The 13,925-nt window shown below is 32.5% G+C and overlaps 1 pseudogene; it reads left to right on the top strand.

The window, feature by feature from the left end:
• The first annotated feature begins 326 nt into the window (after window positions 1–326).
• On the top strand, window positions 327–13,571 carry LOC100926233 (annotated as a pseudogene).
• Window positions 13,572–13,925: the final 354 nt, after the last annotated feature.

Raw genomic sequence — 13,925 nt, 5'->3', positions numbered from 1 at the left:
GCAATATAGTCTATCCAATGCAACATGAAGTTTCCTCTAGATATATGGGTATTTTAAGTCAGGTAAGATGAATCAGAATGCAGAGAGACAGTTATTCACTTTTCCAAAGAAGGTAGGACAGTTCACTATAGACAGAGGTGTGTTTGGGAATTAATTCTTCAATTGACAATAGATTTGCAATTCAACATGACTGTTCTGAAATTCTGGTGCCATTTTCTTTGACTAAGGAAAAGAATAAAATGAAATGGCCCAGATGGTGTCAATTCCAAAAGATTGCCTTTCTTTCTATAATAATTCCATTATTGTAGACTAATTAGGGTACCAAAATGACAGTGTCTTGCTTGGGCATTCTTCTTCAGCAGACATCATTCAATTTAGCTTTGGAATCAGAAGCCCCTGTTACCATTCAAGTACTGACACCTTGGATAACCAATTACAAAATTTTTCTGAGTATTAAGAATCTTATTTTCAAATGGTAATAATACTACTTGAAAAATGTACCTCACATAGTACTTATAATAAAAAGTTGCTCTAATCCTTTAAAATCATACAATTTAGACAGATATCATATTTTAAAATGTAATGCTATGTTCCTAGAAACACAACTCCTTTGGAAGGCAAAAGAACCATTAGAATCATTTCGGTAAGAATTTCTTAAGCTGTTTTGTCTCTTTAGATTCTTCTGGTAAATTCTATGAAACCATTTCCACATAAGATATTTACACTCATGAAACAAAATAGAGGATTTCAAAAGAAATCATCTTTGTTTCAGTGCAGTTACTAAAACTTTTCTAAATTCTAAATTCATGTAACCTAAAGTTAAGATATTTTGATATAGTTTCATCTATGCATTTGGCAAATGACCAAAGCAAAATAGACAAAGAGAATCTCATTTCATAAGATAGCAGAATAAGTCCAAAGCAATAGGTCATGATAATCAGAAGATTCAACGTTCTCATCATTTGATAAATACTTCTTTTCTCTATGCAGACAGTCAAAAGAACTCTGAGAGCATGGCCAACTTCATGATGGAGACAGAATTTCTCCTCATGGGTTTTTCTAGTACATGGGAGCTTCAGAACTTACATGCCATACTCTTTTTGCTGATCAACCTATTGGCTGTAATAGGGAACCTACTCATCTTCACTCTCATATTTCATGATGAGTAACTCCACTACCTCTATGTATGTTTTCCTGAAGAATTTTTCCTTTTGAGATCTTTGCCTAATTTCTATCATAGTCCCTAAATTTATTGCCAGTTCCCTGACTGGCAGCTATTTCATCTTTCTGTTGGAGTAGCTTTTTTTTGTTACTTTCTGTACATCATCATTTTATCTAATTGTAATGTCCTATAAACATTATGTGGCCAACTTTTGGCCCCTCAACTATGAAGTCTTCATGAACAAAAGGGCTTGTGTAAAAATGGCTTGTGTAAAAATGGCAGATATTTCCTGAACTCTTAAAGGTTTGTTTGGTGTCTTATATACAGTGAGTACATTGACTCTGACTTTCTGTAAACTAAAATGTGATTCATCAGTTCTTTTGTGATGTCCCTTCCTTCCTCAGAATCTTTTTTTCTGATACACATGTTGCACTTATTATAACTATAGTTATTGGGTTCAGTTTAGGGAGAAAGAAAGGGAAAGAGGGATGGTGAGAGGGAAAGAGGGATGGTGAGAGGGAGAGAGGGAAGAGGGAAGGGAAAGAGGTAGAGAGAGAGAAATATAGTCAGTTTCATGGTTCCTTCTCCTTTTCCCCTGATGGTAAAAATCAAAAAATTCCCCTTGAAGGGATATGGGCAAGATTTATATTGACATAAAATAAATCAATGGCTCCAAACCGGGAACTGAGCAATATTAACAGAAGTACATAATTACCTAATCAAAAGACTTTAAAATAAAAAGAATGATGAAAGTAGAAAATTTCATATGAAAATCCACAAAATATAACCAAACAAGAAGTAGAATCACTGGAAGTAAAATGAATAGTCCTAATAACATTAAATTAAAATTTATATTCAAACAAATTCAATGTAAACAAGATTAGAAGAAAAGCAAGAAACTAGGCACAGGAGAATTTTATATGAAGTTTCTATGCTAAATGCTTCATTTCTCAAATGTATACAGAAATGAATCAAATTTCTAAAAAGACAATTATTAATGGAATGTCCATCACCCAGAGAATGGCTAAAATAAGTATGGTATTTGATTGTGATGGAATACTATTATGCTACAAGAAATGAAGAGCAGTATGTTTTCAGAAAAAGTTGAAAACACTTACATACTCATACAAAGTGATTGAACAGAATAAGAACAGTATAGATAGTAAGAGCATTATTGTACAATGATCAATTGTGAATGATTTAGTCAATATAAAGATCCAAGACAATTGTTAAGGACTAGTAATGAAAAATACTATATGCCTCCAGAGAAATAATTGATGGAGTCTAAGTGCATATTGAAGCATTTTTTTTAATTTTATTTTTCTTGCAGTATGGATAATACAAAAATCTGTTTTGCATGATTCTACATGATATTACATTTCCTGTCTTCTCTATGAGAGGATTAAGAGAAGAAATAAGTGGTAGAAATGTTCTGAGTGAACAGAAACTGCTATGAATAAGCAGGACAAAAAGAGAAAAGCAATGAGGAATTGGGGAAATTGATCAAAAATCGACCCAGAAATTTCATATGGCTGTGGTGTAGAAACTTTAATAACTACTTTGACAGACAGTTTGATCTCTATCAAAAGCAATAAAGGGAATAACTTCATGACTTCTATCCATAATTCAGTACACTATCTGTCAAACACTAGAAATATAAAGACGAAAAAAGCATTAATGTTTCAAAGCTAAAACAAACTATTCTTTTACAAGTGGAAATTATTAAGAGAAAAAAGATTGTGTGATATCAATAGCAATTACTTTTCTGTGCAGCTTTTCTTAACCCAAAACTATGCACTGTTAGATCTGTATTCTTTTGTCAGGGGCTAGTTATTGATTTAGAATTATCTGTGAAATGTCCATGTTGGTGAGGATTGAGGGTTGAAATAAAATATTTAAATTTAATCTAATGGACACAGAGCATTTATATGGTAATCAAAATGAGACAAAAGATCCAGGTATCATAAAGTGCTAAAGTATCTAGATATTAAAGAGTTCTAAAGTACCACTCAAATCCATGAGTTGTACTAATTAATAAGTTGTTATGTTTAAGCTATTCAGGGGCTTGGGGCCAATGAGACTGAATAGTCTCTAGACTCTAGAGAACTCCTGTTCCATGATTTTCAGAGGATGCCCATAAAGGAGAGGACTTGCATCCCTAAAGGACAATATTAAGTGATGCAAGCAGTTGCCAACTATTTTGGCATCAAACGAAACATACACTGGGTAAAAAAAAAATTTGGATTCTTTATAAATACTGAATGCTACTTCCAAAGTAGAAAACAATTAAATCATAAATAAGGAGGTACTGATGCATACTATACCAGTATATTTGCAAGACTTCTAGGAAATGGTGGGGTCATACTGGATCCAGGAGTTAGAAGGATCAATAGAGATTTTTTCGCTACCTCTTCAGATCATCATTGAGTATATGAATCACCTTCACTTTTCAAAAATTACTCTACTTCCACATAAGCACATTGAATAATGTAAGATGATCATATAGTCTAACCCTAAGCAATGGATTGAAGAAATAAATGGATTATAAAGTATGCACTTCCATTTTTTTCTTATAAAAACATATCATACACACAGATCTATAGGTACATCAATATTTTTATGACTAAGATTATAAAAAGCTGCACCACAATCAATTTGAAGCATGAAGAAAACATGAAAGACCATGTGAGTAAATATAGATATTGTTTCTGACAATTTGTATATGTGACTAATTAACAAGATTTCAGGTGTGAAAATGGGGGCAGACTGTAGCAGAAATTGAAAAGAAGATAAAGATTGCTTTAAAAATCTTCCCATTTCCATTATATTTCCTCCTAAACTTTGGCCTTTTCTCTGCCCTACACTTTAATAGTACAAATCCTTCATGCTCCTCCCTTGCTACCTTTTTGGACTTTAGCAGTGGTTTCACTCTCTGCTTGCTACAATGTCTATTAACTTTCTTTGCATTGTTGTAAAATTAGGCATTAAATTTTCAATAACATTCCTTCAATACACTCATTCTGGCACCTGATCTCAACACAGTGTCAAAAAAAAAATCTGACAAGCAAAAAGTACACTCAATTAAATCATATATCACTGTATAAGTATAAGCCAGAAAGTTAAGAATTCTGGGAGTTTGGGATTACAACATGGAGTACAATGGCCTTTCCAAAACCCCTTAAAACTTAAGACCTAAGGAATTCCTGAAAGGCTGAATCCAATGAATGAACTTCAGTGTTCTGGGGCTACAAAGAAAAAAGTGAAAGAGTGCTTGGCTTCAAATATTTTACAGGCTGTTTCAAAGAGCCAGGAAATATATTTTATAAGTATACTAAAAGAATATTGAACAGATACAAGGAGACTGCAAAGGAAAAGGCAAAGAGTTAATGAAATCAAAAAAGAGCTCATGTAAAATGGGACATTTCATATGAGACTTAAAAAAATAAGGAATTCAAGGACACTGAACTAAGAAGGAAATTCATGTTAGACATGGAAAACTGAAATGCAAAGTTACAGAGATGGAAAATGATAAGCCATGTAAGAACAGCCACAAAACATTTTGAGGAGAACTGAGGAGCCCTAGACAAAAATGTGATATGCCCAAGGGAAAAAAAAATTAGTTCTGATTCACAAAGCACTACCAAACACAGTGATTTATATTTGATCCAGAAAGTATTAGGGGGCCCCCTGAACTTTAGTGTATGAAACAGTACCATGTGCCGAATTTGCTTTAGGAAAGGCAATTTGGCAGCTGTGTGAAGAATAGGGTGTAGAAGAACTAGACCTGGTAGTGAGAGTCTGATTAAGAGGTTATTGATTGGTAATCAGAGACTGAACTAAGACAGTAACTTAGACAACTCATTTAACCTCCCTCCACCTCAATTTCCACATATGTATAATAGAAATAATAATGTTAATTGAATTATTGTGAAGATCAAATAAAATATTTTTCAAACCTATAAGAGCTATATAAGTGCTAGCCCAAAATTAGCTTTTTTGAATATGTAATACAACCTTATTTTCTTTTTTATATTTTACAATAAAATTGTTGTGAGAGGGTTCCTCTTCAAGACTATTTACTCAAAAATAATTTTGTGAGTATAGATAAAAAACAGCCTCAAAGCCATACATAGAAACAACCTGATGCAAGACAATTCCCAAGGATTTCTAATGAAAAAAATGCTATCTACCTCCTGAGAATTAACTGGTTAAGCCTGAGTTCAGATTAAAGCATATTTTTTTCATATACTTTATTTTTCTTTCTTTTTCACAATATAGCTAATATAAAACCTGTTTTGAAGGATTCCACATGATATTATATTTTTAGCTTTTCCATGAGTAAGAATGAGGGAAAGAATTCAGCCCTCAAAAAATTAATTTAATGTTAAAAATAGATTAACAATAATTTTTTTAAAAATATCCACCAATCTAAATGACATAGACCATAACTAAAATAGAGAAAGAAGAACAGTATTCAAGGTCTATAATACACAATGAGGGAAAGATATGAGAAAAAAATTTTCATTGACTAAAAATTTATGTGGTTATGAAAATAAGACATAAGATCTTGAAGTAATAGAGTTCTAAATTGTCACAATTCCCAGGTGTTGTGCTAATAGGTTCTTATGCTTAAGCAGTTAGGGGACTTGAGGTAAATGGCACTAAATGGCTGCAGGAACACTCTGCTTTATAATCCACAGAGGAAGTCCAAAAAAATAGAGGATTTGCAGACCCAAAAGAAAATAAAGTATTTTAACCTTAGAATAAATCCTTACTGAGTTTATAGAGATTGAATGCTAATACCACAGAAGAAAACTATAAGATCATAGATAAGGAGATATTAAGGTATACTATACCAGTATACTTGGATTAACTCTAGGAAATGGTGGGGTCATACTGGAACCAGGAAATAGAAGAAAGATCAGTAGATTTTTTTTTTTGTTTCCCCTTCATGTCACAATTTGATATATGAATCATTTCCACTTTTCTATTCTAACTCTACATAAGCATATTGAATTATGTAAATTGATCTCACAGTCTAACCTTCAAGCAATGGATTGAAGAAATAAATGGATTACAAAGTATTAACTTCCTCTTTCTTTTGTGAAAGAAAAAAATATATATACATCAGTATCTTTATGAGAGATTATTAAAATTATGTCACCATGAATCTGAAATATGAAAGAAATATGAAAGACCATGTGAGTAAGTGTATAGATTATTTCTGATAATTTGTGTGTGTGATTATAAACAGGGTTTCAACTAGGAAAAAGTGGGAAAAGCATGGGAGAAAATGAAGAAAAGGTAAAGATTGCTTTAGAGATCTTCCTACTTCTATTTCCTCCCAAGTATTGGAATTCCTCTTTTCTATCTTTTAATGGCACAAATCCCTCATGCTCCTCTCTTTTAACTTGTCAGATTTCAGAATGGGCTCCAATCTCACAATTGCCATTCTAACCACTAACATTCTTTGAGCTGTCCCTAGTTCCAAAATTAGACATTCCTTCATGACATTTCGAAACATTCTAGCACCTATCAATCAATGTCACAAAAAAAAAAAAAACTAATAATCAAAAAGGACATTCAATTTAATTATCTTTTACTGTATATTTTCAGGTATTTTAAGACACTAAAGTCAAGCATTTCAGGAAGTTTAGAATTATATCATGGGGCACAATAACCTTTCCAAAATCTAGAGTGAGTTTAGGAAGTATGGTAGTCCAAAAGTTTAGATAGCATTATTCTAAACTTAAGCTAAGAAAGGGAAAAGAGATATGGAAAGATAACTTCTCAAAGATGTAAAATCAAATGAAGATTATTTTAATAATGGGGGAAATTAAGCTTTATTTATAAGTGGCAAAGGAGGAACCAGTAATTGGAGATAGATTCAAGGGAGGGAAAAGAATGAGGATAATAAATGAGAAAGGAAAAAAGGTGTAGAAAGAGTTTCACCTTTGTCTGGAATATCACCTCACATCATCCACAAGGAACAGAGGAGAGAATATCAAGGGATTATGACTAAAAAATAAGCAGAATAGGAGAAACTCATAAAGAAAGGTTTCTTTTATGTAACTCAAGGGTGAAGTAAAGTCCTAAATTATGTGAGTTATTGATTTTTTTTAAAAAGTATATAGAAAATTTAAAGAGAATAGATATGTTTGAGAAAAGATGAGGTGAAAATGGGATTTTTAAAAATTGTTAAATTAATCCTTAAATAAGGAAAAAGTAATCATTGGCTTGTTGAGGTGAGATAATTTCTGTATCAGGCTTAAATTTTCTTCTACTCATGACCTCTTTTCATCTAAGAAATTTTCATATGATCCCAGGTACATAGCTATTTTATCTACTTTATATCTATTTTATACAAATCAAATCTGTACTGATAATAAATCAAAAAGAAAATAATTTAAATATATTAAATATTAATATTAAATATTTTATATTTTTTAAAGATGAAAGCAAATATGTATACTAATAAAATAGATATAGTTGTTTACTTTTTACATAAACAATTCATTCTTGATGGAATATTTGATATTGCAGGACATAGGGCATTCAGAAACCATGTACTGAAGCAATTTTTTTGTTATTGTTTTTGGTATCCCCACATTCAGTTAAGTGAACCCATAAGACGTTGAGACCCATAGTTTATTTATGCACTGTACAGGACTAGAATAAATATTTTTATACAGTACACAATTGAAAAAACTTTCTTGGAAAGCATTACTGAAATATACTTAGCACTAATTATTTTGTCTTGTATTCTTGTAGACAAGTACAGATTTGTTTGTATAGATATTTAAGGAAAGTGGAGAGTCTTCAAGTATACCATTCTATGTTAATTTTGTGTTTATGAGGATAAATAATAACAGTTAACATTTATATATCATTTACCATGTGCCACATATTATCTTAAGAGAGTTATGGTTTGCATTTTTGATTTCCTTCACAAGCTAATTGTACAATAATTCAGAGTCTGATTCTTTTTGTACAGCAAAATAATGTTTTGGTCATGTATACTTATTGTGTATCTAAGTTATATTTTAATTTATTTAACATCTACTGGTCATCCTGCCATCTAGGGGAGGGGGGGGGGTAAGAGGTGAAAAATTGGAACAAGAGGTTTGGCAATTGTTAATGCTGTAAAGTTACCCATGTATAAATCCTGTAAATAAAAGGCTATTAAATAAAAAAAAAATAAAAAAAAAAGAACAATTGCAACTATTTTGAATAAAGGTGAAATAATAATAAAGAAAAGAGAGTTATGGTTATTTCATTTGAAGTTTTTTATTATTATTATTCCTGTTTTGCAAGTGAGCAAACTGAAACAAGCAAAAGTTGAGTAACTTGTTCAAGATCCTTTAGCTAGGAAAGCATATGAGCCTGGATTTAAGCCTTATCTTCCTATTTAAAATTCTGGCAGTCTATCCACTGTTTCATTTAGTTGCCTGAAGAAAAATGGGTACTTTAACTAAAGCAAGATGAATCAGACTCCAGAGGGGCCTTCATTCTCCATTTTGCTTCATCATTTCACACCTAGGGAGATTTGGAAATTAGTTCTCTAATTGACAATGTTTTTGTATTTCAAGATGGAAGTGCTCAGTTACTGGCAGCATACTATTTGACCAAGGGAGAATATAAAATTGAAATGGCTCAAGTTGCAGGCAAATCCATGTAACTGGCTTCATTTGCATGACTATTTTAATATTTTGGAGTAACAAAACTATGAATATGACAGTGACATGGTTGGGTGATATATCACAAGCAACAGACATTATTTTAAATTATTAAAGAAACTATATCACTAACATTCCTTAAGAATGGGAAGAACATCATTTTTTCTTCAAGAAAAAGTTCAAGATTGCCCCAGTAAAGAAACCTGGACTCAATTTCAACTCAGTCTTTGAATCAGAAGGGCAGGTTCTAACAGTTCTTAGATGATCACAGAAAGTCACATAACTTCCCTGAAATTTGGTATCTTATATTCAAAGTTACATAATACTTCTTGATCCACCTATCTCACAGGGTTCTTGTAATAAAAGTGCTTGATAATCCTTAAAATTCATACACACTAAAGATATGTTGCTATTTTTATTATCATTTTCAATCTGTGGATACTGTTCCTCAAAATACAAAACCTTTGGAATGTAGAAGTAACCTTAAAAATCAAATTCAGGGATTTCTTACCTGTCTTCTTTCCTGGACTACTTCTGGTTCATGAAGGTTGCCACCCCCTCTTCAGAATAGCATATGTAAATGTTTAAATTAAAATGTATAGATTTTAAAAAGAAATCCTCCATGGGAAAACTCATTTAGCAAAATATGTTATTAAAAAATTCCTGGACCTAAGGGCTACACTTTCTGTTACAGTTTCATCTCCTCATTTAGCAAATAACTCAACCAAAGCAATGCAATTTGAACAAGGTCACAGAGTCTAGAAGCCCGACACTTTCAGTGCTCTCATAATTTAATAAGTGCTTCTTTTTTCTGGGCAATCAAGAGACCTCCCAGAACATGGTTAACTTCAGCATTGGTGACAGGATTCTTACTGATGGGCTTTTCTGACATCTGGGAACTGCAAATCTTATATGTCGTGCTCTTCTTACTGATCTATTTGGTGACTCTGACAGGGAATATGCTCATTTTCACCCTCATCTCCCTTGATGAACATCTCCAATCCCCCATGTACTTCTTCCTCAAGAAACTGTCCTTTACAGATCTTTGCTTTATTTCTAAGACACTCCCTAAATTTATCACAAATTCTCTGAGCCATAGACATTCCATTTCTTTCACAGGGTGTGTATTACAGTTCTTTTTTGTAATTTTCTTTGCAGTATCAGAGCTTTTTCTCCTCACAATGATATCCTATGACCAGTAGGTAGCCATCTGCCAGACCCTGCACTATGAAATCATCATAATTAGAGAGACTTGTGTGAAGATGGCAACTGTTTTTTCCCCTTCCTTCCCTTATTACTCTTTTTCTTTTCCCTTTTCCTCTCCCCCGTTTTTAATGAGGCGAGAGAGAATTTTCTCTAAAACAAATGTCAATTATTTTTTCTTTGAGCCAACTCTGATGAGAGTAAGATTCACACAATGTTCCTCCCCCTCTCTAAATTCCCTCAGATATGATAAGTTTCCTTAGCCTCTTTGTGGGATGTGGTTTCCCTCTTTTTATCCCTCCTTCCCACCTTATTCTGCCATCATCCCTTTTCCATATCTACTTCCCTTTTTTATGTTATATCAGTACAATCAAATTATACATGTATTCTTTTTGTATATCCACAACAGAAATACAATTCTCAAGAGTTATTTTTACCTTTTCTGCATCTCTTGAGTTCTATTCTTGGAGATCAAATTTTTTGTTTAGTTCTGGTTTTTTCTTCAGAAACAAATGGAATTCATTTGTTTCATTAAATGTCCATCTTCTTCCCTGGAAGAAAATGCTCAGCTTAGCTGGGTAGTTTATTCTTGGCTGCATCTCAAGTTCTTGTGCCTTTCGGAATATCATATTCCAGGCCCTTCCTTCCTTTAAGGTGGAGGCAGCCAGATCTTAGGTGATCCTTATTGTGGCACCTCGGTATTTAAATAGACTCAAAGTGGGGGAGGGAGGGATTATAAAGAGGGTAAGCATCGTGATACAAGAGGGGTACATAAGTTTAAAAGGGGGAAAGAGGGTTGGGGGAGGCAAGAATAAGTAAAGCACAATCTGGGGTTATTAGGATGGCAGGAAATACAGATTTAGTAATTCTAACCGTAAATGTGAATGGGATGAACTCCCCCATAAAGAGGAGGCAGATAGCAGACTGGATCAAAAGTCAGAACCCTACAATATGTTGTTTACAAGAAACACATTTAAAGCAGGGGGATACATATAGAGTAAAGGTAAAAGGCTGGAGCAAAATCTATTATGCTTCAGGTGAAGTCAAAAAAGCAGGGGTAGCCATCCTTATCTCAGATCAAGCAAAAGTAAAAATGGATCTAATTACCTCAAAATTAAATGCAAGAAAGCAGAAATAGTAAATGCTTTCTTTTCAGATCATGATGCAATAAAAACTACATTCAACAAAAAGTTAGGGGGAAATAGACCAAAAAGTAATTGGAAACTAAACAATCTCATCTTAAAGAATGATTGGGTGAAGCAGCAAATTATAGATACAATTAATAATTTCACTCAAGATAATGACAATGATGAGACATCATACCAAAATTTGTGGGATGCAGCCAAAGCGGTAATAAGAGGGAATTTTATATCCTTAGAGGCTTACTTGAATAAAACAGAGAAAGAAAAGATTAATGAATTGGGCTTGCAACTAAAAAAACTAAAAAAAGACCAAATTAAAAACCCCCAATCAAATACTAAATTGGAAATTCTAAAATTAAAAGGAGAAATTAAAAATATTGAAAGTAAAAAAACTATTGAACTAATTAATAAAACTAAGAGTTGGTTCTATGAAAAAGCCAATAAAATAGATAAGCCTTTGGTAAATCTGATTAGAAAAAGGAGGGAGGAAAATGAAATTAGTAGTCTTAAAAATGAAAAGGGAGAACTTTCCACCAATGAAGAGGAAATTAGAGAAATAATAAGGAGTTATTTTGCTCAACTTTATGCCAATAAATTTGATAACCTAAGTGAAATGGATGACTACCTCCAAAAATATAGACTTCCCAGACTAACAGAGGAGGAAGTAAATTGCTTGAATAGTCCCATTTCAGAAAAAGAAATAGAACAGGCAATTAAACAACTCCCTAAGAAAAAATCCACAGGACCAGATGGATTTACATGTGAATTTTACCAAACATTTAAAGAACAATTGGCCCCAATGCTATATAAATTATTTGATAAAATAGGGAATGAAGGAGTCCTACCAAATTCCTTCTATGACACAGACATGGTACTGATACCTAAACCAGGTAGGCTGAAAACAGAGAAAGAAAATTATAGACCAATCTCCCTAATGAATATTGATGCTAAAATCTTAAATAAGATATTAGCAAAAAGACTACAGAAAATCATCTCCAAGATAATACACTATGATCAAGTAGGATTTATACCAGGAATGCAGGGCTGGTTCAATATTAGGAAAACTATCAATATAATTGGCCATGTTAATAACCAAATTAACAAAAACCATATGATCATCTCAATAGATGCAGAAAAAGCATTTGATAAAATCCAACATCCATTCCTATTAAAAACACTTGAGAGTATAGGAATAAATGGACTTTTCCTTAAAATAATCAGCAGCATCTATTTAAAACCATCAGTAAGCATCATATGTAATGGAGACAAACTGCAACCATTCCCAATAAGATCTGGAGTGAAACAAGGTTGCCCACTATCACCGTTACTATTTAATATTGTATTAGAAACGCTAGCTATAGCAATAAGAGCTGAGAAAGAGATTAAAGGAATAAGAATAGGCAATGAGGAAGCCAAATTATCACTCTTTGCCGATGACATGATGGTATACTTAGAGAACCCCAGAGATTCTGCTAAAAAGTTATTAGAAATAATCCACAACTTTAGCAAAGTTGCTGGTTATAAAATAAACCCACATAAGTCATCAGCATTTTTATATATCACTAACAAAATCCAACAGTCAGAGTTACAAAGAGAAATTCCATTTAAAATAACTACTGATAATATAAAATATTTAGGAATCTATCTGCCAAGGGAAAATCAGAAACTTCATGAGTAAAATTACAGACCACTTTTCACACAAATTAAGTCTGATCTAACCAATTGGAAAAATATTAAATGCTCTTGGATAGGGCGAGCAAATATAATAAAGATGACAATATTATCTAAACTAATCTATTTATTTAGTGCTATACCTATCAGACTCCCAAAAAAATATTTTAATGACCTAGAAAAAATAACAACAAAAAAAATTCATATGGAAAAACAAAAGATGGCAACTGTTTCCTGACTTAGTGGAGGTTTCTTAGGGGCTCTGTTCTCAGCTAGTACATTTACTTTGCCGTTCTATAAATCCACTAATTAATTCTTCTGTGATTTTTCTTCATTATTTAGACTCTCCTGCTCTGATATACATATTGGAGTAGATGTGACTTTGGCTATTGGAGTTGTTTTAGGAATTCTGTGCTTTATTTCTATAGCTGTCTCTTATGGTCCCATATTCTAAACTGTGCTGAAGATACCAACTACAGAGGGTAAGTCAAAAGCTTTCTCCACTTGCCTGCCCCACCTCATTGTTCTCATTATTTTCATCACAACAGATGTCCCTGATTATCTAAAGCCACCTCAGGAATCCTACTCTGTTCTAGATCCTTGTCTATATTCTATACAGTTGTGCCCCCAACCCTGAACTCTATAATCTATAGCCTAAGGAACAAGGACATCAAAATTTCTCTGAGGAAGCTAATAGGCTGGAAAGATCTCTCATAGGGATCAATACTAAGGTCTTCTCCATGATTACACTATTGCTTTATTTTTTTTTAATGGAAAAGAAAATCATTTATGGCCTTTTGGAGCTTACTGACTTGAAATCTTTTTTGTTTGCTCATGTCAATGTCACTAGTTATTGTTAATTAATTATATATATTTGATTGAATTTGTTTTAAAAACCCAATTAGACTCTAAAGAACATATTAATAAAGACCTTATCAGCATCCAGAAAAAGAACTGATAAATATAAATATGCATAAAATAATTATATATATAAACACACATATATAAATATACAGATATACAAACAGAAAAATAGATAGGTAGATAGATAGGAGATAAATATACATACTT

The sequence above is a fragment of the Sarcophilus harrisii genome, chromosome 4 (assembly GCF_902635505.1).
Source record: "Sarcophilus harrisii chromosome 4, mSarHar1.11, whole genome shotgun sequence".
Taxonomy (NCBI): Eukaryota; Metazoa; Chordata; class Mammalia; order Dasyuromorphia; family Dasyuridae; genus Sarcophilus; species Sarcophilus harrisii.
The sequence above is the reverse complement of the archived record's forward strand: the minus strand, read 5'-3'. Positions and strand labels throughout refer to the sequence as shown.